The following is a 13344-nucleotide window of genomic DNA, read 5'->3' as shown; positions in this document are numbered from 1 at the left end:
TCGTTCTCGCTTCTGGAATCTGCTGATCCCGAACCCCAGTCTGGCCCACACCAGAGTGCTCAAGGCGCTGTGGAGGGCGAGTAGCCGCCTGTCCTTCTCTGACTTTCTGCTGGTGGTGGGCGGGTCCCCTAGAGTCCTGGTGATGATCAGGAAGGTGGAGGGCTGCCTTCCCTGTGACTGACGAGTACAGGAGCACTGTGTGTGTGTGAATGCGTGTGCACAAGTGCCGGTACGTGCGTACGTGCATGTGTGTGCAAATAGTGCTGCATAAATCTGCACATTGCACCGCAAGCTCTTGTATGGGCACGTGTGGGTATGTGTAGGCACACGTGTGTGCGTGAGTGTGCATGTGTATGTGTGTGCTGGCATGAGTGCTTGTGCACAACTGACCTGCCCTCAGGCAGGCGTGCTGGGGCTGGAGAGGGCTCTTGCTGCCTGGCGTCTCTTAGGACCACCCCCTCATCCTTGCCCCACCTGGCACCCCGGGGGGGGACATGCCAGGCCCGATGGCCACCTCCTCGCTGCTCTCGCCTCTGCTCTGCCTGCTCAGCTCCTGGTGATATATTCTTTTTCCACAGATGTGATGACTCTCTCCTTCCGTTTAGCTTTAATTAGGTACCATAAAACATCTCCTGCTGTGAGTTCTGGTTCAGTAATTACTGTATCTTTCAGGTTCAAAGAAGCCTGAATCTTTCCTTTTAGTGATTTAACAGAACATATCGCGCTGGAAGGGCTAAACGCCCTCCAGATTCCTCAGCCTTGGCTGAAGCAACTCTGCGTGGTATGTTTCTGCCCCTGGAAAGGCTTCTCTATTTCTCTCCCGGAAGTCGAGTCAGATGCTGCACGCGGCCCTGGCCGCCTGTGTGTGGGACAAAGATCTCAGTGAGACAAGCGGAGAGATTCCTCTCTGGCCCTGCCAGCCTGGGAAGAGGCCCCTGTCTCTTCTGTCCTTAGACGCCTGCTCTGGACACCTGTGCTGGGGCGGTGGCCACAGAGGTGGGATGTGGAGCTGCCCCCGGGAGCAAGTGGCCTGGCTTGTTCCAGCCTGGCGTCCTCGGCTCCTCTTGTCATCACCTCTGTGGCCACTGCTGTCCTGGTGTTTGAGCAAAGTCTCCAAGTGACTCCCCTGTTGCTGCTTGTCCCCGTCCATCCAGCTCCATACACGCCAGCAAGGTGCGGCTTTGGGGACTGTAAGCAGGAGGAGGTCCCCCTGCCTTAAAGTTGCGGGGACCCCGGGCTCCTGGGAGGAACCTGGAGCTCCCCAGCCAACTCCAGCTTCATGCCTTCCCTGCTGGCTCTCGGCCTCTCCCTGCTGTGGGACCTGGCTTCTTTCACCTCTGGACGCTGGGCTCACCTGCCTGCCTTGGTGTGCCAGGAGGTGGGCGCGGCAGCTGCAGCCCTGAGCTCCTGCTGTGGTCTTTCCAGGGGGCTGGGCACTCCAGACAGTCCAGACAGCCCTGCCCGTGGGTATGTGTGCTCACCCCTGCCTCCACCCGCCTGCATGTGACCCATCCAGGGGTTTGGAAGGAGGGCTGGAGCAGCCTTCTCCTCCCTCCTTCCTCCTGTCTCTGCTCATGCTCCACCCAGGGCTGATGTGCCCACCGGAGGAGGTGACGTTCCTGTCTGGAGTCCCGTCCCTTGGTCACTTCTTCGTCCCGGACTCTATAGGCCTGAGGGTGACAGTGCTGTCCCTATTGCCTGTTCTTTGTCTTGCTTTCAGGTGGTCCAGAGCTCCTGCAGGGAAAGGGAATCCCTGTAGCCTCTCTAGTGTGTGCCGTGTCCCTGCTGGGCCAGTCCTGATCCAGCCCCAGCCCTCCACGGCCACAGTCTACAAGTTGGCTCCTCGAGGACCCCGTCTTCCCCTTCAGGGCGCTCACTGATGTCTGCAGGGATGGATGCACTCAGGGTTTCTGCTGAACGTGACTCCCGGGCGTCACAACGGGCAGCTTCCACCTGGATAGCTGAGCGCCTCTCCCTGTTGAGATTTTAGTCTAGTTTCTTCCCTGTAATAAACCATAATTGTCTGTACATCGGCTCTTCTGAGTTCCGTGAGTTCTTGCAGATCAGTGCACGGGAACCCCTGCATGCAGTAAGCCTCTGGAGGGTGGAAAGAGACCAATTAGATTTTGTGTAGCTATACTGACGTTGCCAGAATAAGCAGGGAATTCCCGTGTTCTTCCTGCTCAGATTTAACCGTTGTTTGCACTTTTCCCAGTCTGCTTGATTATTCTCTCCCTCTCTCTTCAGATTTCTTCAACAGCCCCATAATGTCCTTTACATCTGTACTTGTTATGGTTCAAATCTGAAATGTTCCCTGAGATGCTCATGTTTTGATTCCCACTGCAGCAAGTTTCAGAGGTCAGGTTTCTCAGGCAGTGATTAGTGCCCTCACCTTACTAGTAGACTAATCCACTTGATGGATTAATCATTTAAATGGACTATGGGATGGTAACTGTGGGCAGGGGCGTGTGGCTGGAGGGAGTAGGCCATTGGGGGCGTGCTTTGGGGGACTATATCCTGTCCCTGGCTTCTCTCTCTTTCTCTGCTTCCTGACTGCCATGAGCTGAGCAGCTTTCCTCCACAAAGCCCTTCCATCAGGAGCAGCAGAGCTGGCTGACCACGGGCTCAAACCTCTGAAACTGTGAGCCCCGATAAACTTGTATTCCTCTACGTCGTTCTTGCCATGTGTTCTGGTAGTAGTGATGAATGCTGATTGACATGGTACTTTTCATTGTTCAGGATTTTTGTTGCTCTGTGGTTTCCTCAAATCTGGAATAGTTCCTCAACCATTCTCTGGAATTCTAACCTTGGTGTTTTTAAGCTCATTGGCCCATGGCTTTGTCAAATCCCTTGAGTTTCTGTCACTCCCCTGTGCATAGCTGCAGGTGGTGCCATTTGGCTGGCCGGTGGTTCAGTGACTCTCTGTCCTCTCAGCACACCATGGTGGGAGATACTAATGGCCTTGTCCCAGTGTTGTGGTAACGCTGACCACTGGTGGGTGGTGTTCATGGAGTTTCTGTACCTACTGTGAGCAGCGCTTTCCTCTTGTAACCAGTAGGCAATTTTCAGGGAGATGGCTGAGGATCTGTGGACTCTCAGATGCAGCAGTGGCCCTTCCATGTTCGTGAACAGCATCTGCCAGAAGGAGGAGCTTCTGATCTCTCTGGTTCATTATTAAATTTACCATATTAGTGTTATTGCATTTGTTTATTCCACCAATTAAATTTTACTTACTTAATAGACTTATAAATGACAATGTTTGCATAAGTACTTACCATACTATAAATGATGTTACTATTGTTATATGTGTTCATTAAGATTATTAATTATAACTCATATTACACATGTGCGGACTCATGCTTCCTATTTTCTCAACGGGGCAGCATGCATTACTATCATTATTTGTTTTTTCTTCATTGTCCCAGGCTTGGCTCCTGGGTCCTCCTGACAGATCTGCACCTTCCTTCTACAGCTGGCCTTGCCGGGCACATGCTTTTCTCTGGTGCTGACTTGCCTCTTTCCCCTGCATTCTCAGGGCCTAGTCATGCTGCAGGGCCTGGGGGCCTCATGCAGGCCTTTCCTCGGTGGACATGGTGCCTCCCAACTCTCCCATGTCGTAGGATGGAGGAGGATGACATCATCGTTTCCGTGCCTGTGTCCTGGTTTAGGGTTGATTGAGTTAAACGCCACATGCCCTCTGGTGATGGGGTCTGGTGATGCAGGTGGACGTGCAAGCACACTTGCTGGCCACTGCCCTGATGCCCGACTTGACTGTTCTTCACGGAACAAGTGCTTTTCAAACCAAGCCTGTAGGGTTTCCAGCAGGGCAGTGCTGTGCACAGTTCTCTCCCTGCCTGCTCTCCTGCCCCGGGGCAGGGACTCTGGTTTTCTGCAGACTCCTGTGTCCCTGCAGTCTCCTGCCCAGCAGGAGCCCCACAGACATTTGCTCATCCTTGTTTTTCTTTTCAAGGGACATTATTGTGTGTGGTCTATGCATGCATGTGCAAGTGCCGACACATGCAAATGTACACAAGTATACACGCACATGTGTGGACATGCATTTGTGGCTAGGAGTGTGGGTGGGTGCTTATACATGTGGGTGGAGAGTGGTGACAGAGGGTGGGAGAGCAGTCACTGAGAATGGGTCTCTGATGACCTTGTGGCTACGGCAGGCCTGGTGCCTGGGAATGTTCTTGTGTGAGGGCACAGGATGCTCAGCTGCTGTGGTAACACCCTGCATGAGGACGCTTTGTGCAAGAGTCCTATCAGCTCTGACCTAGAGTTCAGGCGCATATTCCCCTGGGAATAGAGGAATTCTTATGCTGGACAGCCACAGTGTTTCACCAGCTCTGCTTCTCCTGAGCTTGCCTGTTTGACAGTAACTTTAAACAAGGACTTTCTTGAGAGCTACACAAAGCTCCAAACATTGCACTTTGCAACTGTGGATTGCAACTGCAGAAGAGCTACATAGAAGTCCTAGTTTCTGTAACTTTCCTGAATACAAAGAACCACGCTTGCACAGTCTTAACCTGATAATGACACATATATGAATAAAGATTGCCGGCCTAACTCTTTAGATCTCCATCAGAGGGCAGAGCTCCGCCCGATCCCAGCTGTTTATCTTCAAAATCTGTGTTTGTGAGTCTTTATTTTTCTAATCCCCCATCACCCCTTGCCAGAACCTGAAAGTTTGGCCATGTTGGTTGCAGCACATGTGAGCACACATGTGCACACGTGTGTCTGCATGCACATGTGTGTGTGCCCATGCATCTGAATAGGAGCCTGTGTGAAGAAACAGTTGAGCAGATGGCGAGAAGGACACCCAGGTAGCCATGAGGCACAGTTCGGTGCCCTTTGCCCCGCCTGCAGGAGCAGTAATTTATTAGGGTTTGAAAAAGAAGGTGCCATCTCAGTGCCAGGAAGTGGGCCCTCCTGAGCAAACCTGCCAGTGCCTTGATTGTCCTTCCAGCCTCAAGAACTGTGGGAAATAAACTCTGCTCTTTTATCTTCTCAGCTGACGATGTTTTCGTTATAGCAGCCAGAGTAGACCGAGGCCACATTTCCATCACCCCAAGCCCTGTGCCCATTAGGCAGCTACTCCCCACCCACCTCCGGCCCCAGCGACCTCTGCGGATGTGCCAGTTTTCTGAGCATTTCACATACATGGAGCCACGTGGCATGTGACCTCCAGCATCTGGCTTCTCATGCTCAGCAGTTTTCTGAGGTCTGTTTGCATTGTAGCACGTCATGGACTTGCCACGCTTCTTTTATCCACTCCCAAGCCTCTGGATGCTGAGGGCGTGTAAGGAATGGGTTTCTAATGTGAACTGTCTGGCGCTGGGTTTAGGGGCTGGCCTTTGAAATGCTCCTTCCCCTGGCTTTCCCTCCTGCCTTTCCTGTGCATCTGGGGCCTGATGCAGGTCACAGACGGGCGGATGCAGGCAGTACAGGCTGTGGCTTCCTGGCTTCTCCCACTGCTGGCTCAGTATGTGATGGCAGTAGGGGCCACAGGTGGCTCTGGCAGTTGCAAACCTGAGATGCTGACTCGTACGTGGAACTTTGTAGCCCAGGCTCAACCTCTGCTTCATTAAGTTAGAAAGTGCCTTACAAGACCCGGGGGAGCCTGGTGGTGGGGTGGGGGACGGCAGCCTGAGTGGCCACTGAGGCCAAGCCACTGATTTGCTCCCAAGCTATGGTGGCCCCATTCAGAGGCATCCCAAAGGCTGCAGAGGGCAAGGAGCAGAGTTATTCTCAGGGGCCTTGAAGGGTCCTGCTGATGGGGGAGCTGAGATCCACGAGGAGTCTCTATGAAGATCACCCAGTTCAGCACTCGAGATTTGAGGGCTTGAGTGTGGGAGGAATGCCAGGGACCTTGGGACAGGAAGGCCACTTGCAGGCAGCAGAGGCTGCTGTTCTGGCCCAAGCCTCCTCCTCCAGGGAGGCAGGCTCAATCCCTCCCTTCACAGGGAGACCTGCAGCAGGGCACGTGAGCAACACGGGATCTGAGCCTCTCACGGATGAAGCCTGCCCAAGACCATCCCTGCCCACTTGCTTGACACCTGTGGAAAGCAGGGTGCCTTCACAGGTGGCCACAGAGAGGTCTGGCTGGTGACCAATGGGACCCAGTGCCCAGAGAGGGAAGCAGGCAGGCCCTGCTTTTAGTGGGAAGTGGGTTAGCCCCTGCCTGCCCCTCCCCATCCTCACCCAGAGCTCAGCCCCTCTGCAGAGCTGTGGGTGCAGGTCACAAAGGGAAGAGGGGCTAGGCCTGCCTCTGGGGCCTCTCGGGACAGCCAAACACCTGTTTGCCGTTTCCTTGGAAGAAGTGGAGAGAGAAGAAGGCTTGCAGAGGCTTCGTGCCTCCTCCGAGGCTCCATCCTCCCAGTGGCAGGGGGAAGGACTTGAAGCTGGCTGAGAGCCTGTGCTTTACTGGCCAGGAGCTGCTCATGCTAGCCATGTGGTGTTGGGCAAGCTACTGTCCCTCTCTGACCCTCAGCATCATCGTCTGTGCAAGGGAGAGTAATGCACCTCCCGGGGCTCTCTGAGGAGCGAATGCCTCTCAGTTCCCATCCCAGCTCCTGGGAGGTGGTGCGTGCTGGTCACATGGGCTGATCCAGATTTGAGAAACTCTTTGTCAGGTGGGGTCCTTGCCCCTTGAGATCTGGGGAAGGTCTGCTTCTCCCGCCTCCTTCGGGAGTGTCTGAGTGCCAGGGGAGCTTGAGCGACCCTGGGTCCTGCTCCTTGCTTTGCCCAGTCCTCCTCCTGCTCCTCCCCCTCCTCTGCATCTGCAGCCCTGCCCCCCTCCCCAGCAGGAAAGCCCAGGCAGCTGTCCAGGACGCAGAGCGCCTTCCTGAGCACGGCTGGCCCTCGCTGCTTCTCTGTGAGCAGCCGCGTGTTATCATCCCATCAGAAGGGGGTAAACTGAGGCCCAGGGGTGCCAACATCCAGCTCGGGGGTGGTGGGTGGGACGTGCCTGTTCACTTCCCGACTGCTCAGGGGCTGCGTTTTACCACTGAGGATGCAGACATCCCATGGGCCCCGCACAGCCGACCTTGCCCGGCGACGGTGACCGTGTCCGGCTGCCTCCTCCCTGACCTGCTCTCGCCTGTTCCTGGCCCCTCCCTCCACCTCCAGGACACTCAGGTCTGCTCACTATTCCAGCAGATTGGCTTCCTCTCTGCTCTGCTCCAGCAGCGCCCAGCCAAGAGCAGTTTCGTCCACTCCAGGCCCTGCCCTCGGCCAGCCAGGAGAGCCTTCGAGACACTGGCCACTTTTTTCCAGCCTTGCTACCAGCGTCTATAGAGAGTTTTATCCTGGCTGATTGTCATTAGAAGAATTCTGAGCTATCCTGTGGTTGGTTGAACTGGCTCCCCCAAAAGACATGCCCGCATGCTGGGAATGTGACCTTATTTGAAAAAGGGTCTTGGCAGGGTAATTAAGGATCTTGAGATAAGATCATCCTGGCTTATCCAGGTGGCCCTAAATCCAGTGACAAGTGTCCTCACAGGAGACTCACAGGGGAGAGAGCTGGAGCTGAGGAGAGACCTCGTGAGGCGGGAGATGGAGTGAATGATGTGGCCACCAGCTGAGGACGCCTGCGGCCACCAGGAATGGAAGAGGCTAGACCTTCAGAGAGCAGAGAGTCCTGACCTTGGCCTTCTGGCCTCCAAACGTGAGAGAATAGATTTCTGGCATGTTAAGCTGCCAAATTTCCAAGTTTATAATTTGCTGAGTAAGCCATTTGCTAAGGAGCCGCAGGGAAGTGACCGGCCTCTGTGTTTGTTTCCAGTGGCCCCGTGGCAGCTGCCATCTTAGTGAGTTATGGCAGCACACATGTTCTGGGGTCGGAGGCCTGAAACGGATCTCCTGGGCTGGAACCCAGGGGCCTGGGCCTGTTCCTTCTGAGGCAGCAGGGGAGACCCCATTCTTCCCCTTCCAGCTTTCAGAGGAGCCTGCGTCTACTAGCTCGTGGTCCCACCCTCTACCTTCAAAGTCAGCACCAGCATCTCCGGCCATTCTTTGCAGCCACATGTCCCTCCGATCACAGCTGGAAAGAGTCTCTGTATCAAAATACCTTGAATCATTGATTTCTTCAGGTCGGCCTGGATGATCCAGTTGGCCTTGCCATCTCAAGATCCTTGATGCCAATGGTGCAATGTCCTTTGTGCCATGTGAGGTCACACATTCCTAGGTTCCAGCGTGTGTTATCGGCTTTCCATCTCTCTGACGAAATACCTGAGAAAAACAACTTAAAGGAGGGAAGGTTTCTTCTGGCTCACAGTTGCAGAGGTTTCAGTGCATGGTCAGCTGGCTCCATCGCTCTGGGCCTGTGGTGAGGCAGAGCTTCGTGGTGCAGGGGGCCTGGCAGGGCAGGGCTGTCTCCTCGTGGCAGCTGGAGTGGGGGGAGGGAGAGGGAGGGAGGGAGGGAGGGAGGGAGGGAGGGAAGGGCTGGGGACGGATCTCACCAATGGCACGTCCCAAGGACTCACTCCTTCAACGACCCCACCTCCTAAGTTTCCAGCGCCGCCCAGGAACCCACTTGGCTATGAACCCACCAATGGATCACCCACTGATGAGTCTGGAGACTTTGGGATCCAAACTCTTCCTAAAAGTCCACCCTGGACATGCTAAATTGGGGACTGGGACTCTAACACATGGAACTTTGGGGGACACTGCAGATGCAGACCGTAGCATGGGGATTAGGGTGCGGATGTCTGTGGGGGCCGCCGCGGCACCTGCCACGGCACCTGCCATACTCCCAGCCCCGGGCGTGCACGTCATCTCCGCTGCTTGAGTGTGGGGGTGCCAAGAATGTTGCGTCTGTGACTGGGCCACTTATGGAACCAAGGTGAAGACTTTTGTTTTTGTTTTTGTACCCAGGATTGAACCCAGTGGTGATTAACCAGTAAGCTGCATCCCCAGCCCTTTTTAATGTTTTATTTAGAGACAGGGTCTTGCCGAGTTGCTTTAGGACCTCCCTAAGTAGCTGAGGCTGGCTTTGAACTTATGATCCTCCTGCCTCAACCTCCCAAGGCACTGGGATTACAGGCCTGATTAAAGGACTTTTAGTGATACAATTAAGATCCCAAATCAGTAGACCTTGAATTAATTAAAAAAGAGATCATCCTGGGTGGGCCTGGTCGAAGCAGGTGAATCCTTGAACGATATGGGCCCTCCCTGAAGTCAGGTTCAAGGTGCGTGAGATTCTCTTCTTGGCCTGCAGGAGGCGAGGACCTGAGTGTGGCCCTTGGGATCCAAAAGTGACGGGGACCTCAGTCCTTGCCTGCTGGGGGCTGGATTCTGCTGACAAGCTGGGTTGGTGGAGAAGCTGGTTTGCACTTGAGCATACCACCTGCCAGCACCACGATCGGCCTGAGAAGCCCGGAGCAGAGGAGCCAGGCAAGGTGCCCTCTGTGCCCACCCTGAACGCCCGAGGGTCAAGTCTGCATTAGTAATCTGTGCAGCCCTGGGAAACTGATGCAGGGTGCAAGTCTACTGTCTCATTCGGAAGGCGAAAGTGGCTATGGTCAGGTTAGGGAAGGCGAAAGTGGCTATGGTCAGGTTAGGTTTCAAATAATTTATCCTATTTTTTAATAAAATATTTTTTAGATGTTGACAGACTTTTATTTTAGTCATTTATTTAAAATAAATGTGGTGCTGAGAATCGAACCCAGCACCTTACACTGAGCCACAGCCCCTAATCTATTTTTTTTTTTTAAATAAAAGTCCTATTCTTAAAGAACTGAACTGTATTCCTGTGTCCCCGCTCTGGGCTCTCTGGATTCCCGGACCTCCTCCCGGCCATTTGTGGGTCTTGCAGCTTCAAAGGCTTTTGGTGAGTTCTGAGGGAGTCAGAGATCAAAGGCCCGTTTGCGTCGGCTTCAGGAGACTTATGAGCAAATTCATGAATCCAGGTTCTGCAGGACTTTGAGGTGGCCGGCAACGTCAGCTACTTACCTGGCCAAACAAGGTGTTCTTCATTCAGACCAGCAGCATTCATGATAGAATGAAAATCTGTTTGCTTTACACCAAGTGGGTTGGAAATTCAGGCACTCGGTATGTGGAAAGTGGGATTTGGACTCACTGGATGCTTCCTGTGGCCAGAGAAGCCCTGTCCCACATTTAAGGCCCAGATTCCTGCTCCCTGGAGTGGGGAGGGTGGGACAGGACAGGGGGCTGCTGAGCACGTGTCGGGGTGTTTCAGGGGATCAGGGTGGGGTGTGGGCAGCCTCAGCGAAGCTCTTGTGTCTGCTGCTTGCTGTTTCTGCTCTTCTTTCTCCCCTGTCTTTGTGGCCCAGGTGTGTCCATCCAGGTGGCTCTGATGGCACCTGAGCTTGTGGGTTACTGGCCAGCCCCTGTGACAGTCATCTCCTCTTGGCTACAACTCAGTGTCCCCAGGAGAAGAGATCTGTCCGGGCAGAGACAGCAGTGGCGTGGGAAGGAATAGGCACGGCTGCTGGGCCGCCTCTCAGGGAAGGGCCATCGTGGGCTGTGGGCCACAGCGTTGACGGCAGAGGGGTCACCAGATTCCATCACCCAAGACGCCCGGGTCTGCCTTCTGCTGCACCCAGCCTGAAGTCATGCCCTGCCTCCACTTGAAACCCTCCAGGACCTGTGCGCCCTTTGCGACGTTGGAGCTGTGTGTGTGGATCAGCCTGGGACAGTCCAGGTTGCAGCCCTCCGGGAGGGCCTGCTGGGTCCACTTGGAGAGAGGCAGTGCGGATTCGTGACACACGTTGCTGGAAGCTGCGGCCCTCACAGGGCAGCTGTCACAGGCAGAGTGAGGCCATCCTCACTGGAGGGCCTGGGGGACCACCCCCCTTGCCTGGTCACTGTCCCCTGCTGGGTGCTGAGAGTGGACCCGCCCCACCCAGGCGAATCCTGCTGGCCCAGAAGTACCCGTGGTCTGGCCCAGGTGCCGTTGCTGTGGGGTGTGGCGTGCTCCCTTGAGGGATTCGGTTTAGATGAAAGCTGTCGCCATCACAGACAAACCTCCATGGAACGCCTGTAGCTCCTCCGTGTGCCCTCCATCGTGGGCTGACCGAGTGGCTCCAGGTGAAGCAATGGCTTGACCAAAGCCACCTTCGGCACCGCCGAAGCCAAACGCAGGCCTCAGCGAGGGAAATGAGGAAGACCTCAAGCAGACGTCGGGAGGTGGTCCAGCAGATGCCAACCAGGGCAGAAGCCAACCTGGGCGCGAGTCCCCTTGCGGTGAGCCGGGTGGTGAGTGGCTGTCCAGCACTCCTTCCTGTCCCTGTGGACGGAGTACCAACCGCCAGGGAGGCTCAGAGGCGGCAGGATGACCTTCGCTTCCTGGGGGCGCGGTCAGGTTCACGCTGAGGCTGACGCTGACCCAAACCTCGGGGTGACCTGGGGGTGGGCAGGAGACTCCACACGGCCCTGGTTCCTCCTTGTGGCCTGGAGGGTTCTGGGGGGAACGGCAGCAAACCTTGCTGGCCGAGCCCCAGGTTTCACATCTGCAGCGGCCTGAGCAAGCCCTCTGCTGGCACACAGCCCCTCCTGGGTGGAGGACGCCGCCCCTGCCGCTCGTCCCTGGGCACCCCCGCCCCCACCCGGCACCCCATCCTACGTGCAGGGAGCAGCCGGGCTCTGGCCCAGTCGCCCTCGCTGGGCTTCAGGCCTCTCCAGGGGAGGAGCCTTCTTCTGTCCCTGGCCCTGGGACCCAGCAGAACATCCAGCTTATAGTAGATGCCAAGGAGGTGACCCATGAGGGATGGTGAGGGTTGCCCATCAGGCTCTGAAGTGCTCACTGTGTGTGGTAAATAAAGCATAGTCACATGACACTCTCACGGGGATGCCTGCTGGAGAATGAGCTGTCAGCCAATTTTGTCCTGGTGTGGGTGACGAAGGCTGTGCTTACACAGAGCAAGACTGCTTGGCCACCACCGAGTGACGTAGCCTCAGCGGACACTCGTACAGGTGGCCAGTTGCTGAACAGAAAGCTCAGTGACACAGGACTGTATACATTACACAACACTCGCCATGGTGGCCACAGGGAGTGGACAGTCCTCACCTCGGCATCTCCAGAATGTATTCCTCTACCTCGATCCAAGTTCTGCCCCGTAAGCTCTCGCTCCCGCCCTCCCCAGCCCCCGACAGCCTCTAGTCCAGGTTCAGTCTGTGAACCCCCACTCCAGGTGCCACAGAGGGGGCGTCCTGCCTACTCACCCTGGTGACTGGAGAATCCAGGCAGCAGGACGTCCTCCAGGTTCCTCCACCATGAGCGCGTCGGGATGCCCCCTTTCCAAGGTGCCCTCCTGCAGCCCGAAAGGCCTCTTCTAAACTGAGACTGGCTGAGAAGCTGGGAGGTGGTGGCTCTGGAGTGACCGAGCTGGAGGGCACTGGCTTGGATTCAGGCGCGCCTGGGCATGGGCTTCGGCTCTGGTGCTCATCCTGGGCAAGCTGTGGTGCCGAGATAGGTGGACTAAGTGGGCCCGTGGGGAGACCCTAAGTAAATGAAGACCTCAAAAAACGTGACAAGTGTCCAAGCTTGCTTCCCTTTTAAAGGCGAACAGGACGTTCAGTGTGTGTCTAGGAGATTAGACACAGTATAAATTAAAGTGCCAGCCACCTGAGAAAATCTCACAAAGTGCCCACAAGTGATTAATGGCTGGACTGTTTGACCAAAAGGGACCATTCTGACCTCCAAGTATAGGGCAGTCACTGTGGGACTTAGTCGCCATGACTTAATCTCCAAGGGAGTTTGCAAACTTCTCCCAAATCCGCAAAATCCGATGATGCCTCGCGGCTTAGCGCCACCCGCCCCGTGTCTGATCAGAGAGCTCAAACCTGGGCACGCCACATCTTCTGGGGCGAGGGTCCCCGACACTCCCTCTCAGTGTGAATTCCTTTGCTGTCCTTAAGCCAGTCTTCGCCTGGGCCTCGCTTGCCGCCTCCTTCTGTGACGAGCATCGAGAAGCTTGACGGTTCCAGGTAGGGGCCCCCTCTCTCTCGGGGCCTCCTCGGGCCTCCTGGGCCACAGTGCTCTCTGCAGCCTGCCGCCTTGGGGGGCCACCGTGAAGCCCCCGCAGTGCTGGCAGGGAACACACTCACAGCAGCGGTTTTTATATGAAGGGAGGGAGCACCAGGGTCGCCCGGCCAGTCGGGGCTTCGCTGGTCAGGGATGAAGGCAACGGAGAACAAATAGGAACCTGTCCCCACGTTCCAGCTGCAGGTGGGCCTCCAGCCTCGCAGGCTGCCTCAGAGCCTGTCCTCCTGGGTCCCTGGCTTTCCCAGTGGCTGTGGCCTGGCTCAGCCTGGCCCTCCAGGAGTGCCCGGGGCCTGCCATTCTTTGTCCGTGGCCAAACATGGCAATTCCTAGTGATG

This window comes from Sciurus vulgaris, assembly GCF_902686455.1.
Source record: "Sciurus vulgaris genome assembly, chromosome: 1".
Lineage (NCBI taxonomy): Eukaryota > Metazoa > Chordata > Mammalia > Rodentia > Sciuridae > Sciurus > Sciurus vulgaris.
Note: the sequence above shows the minus strand (reverse complement) of the source record.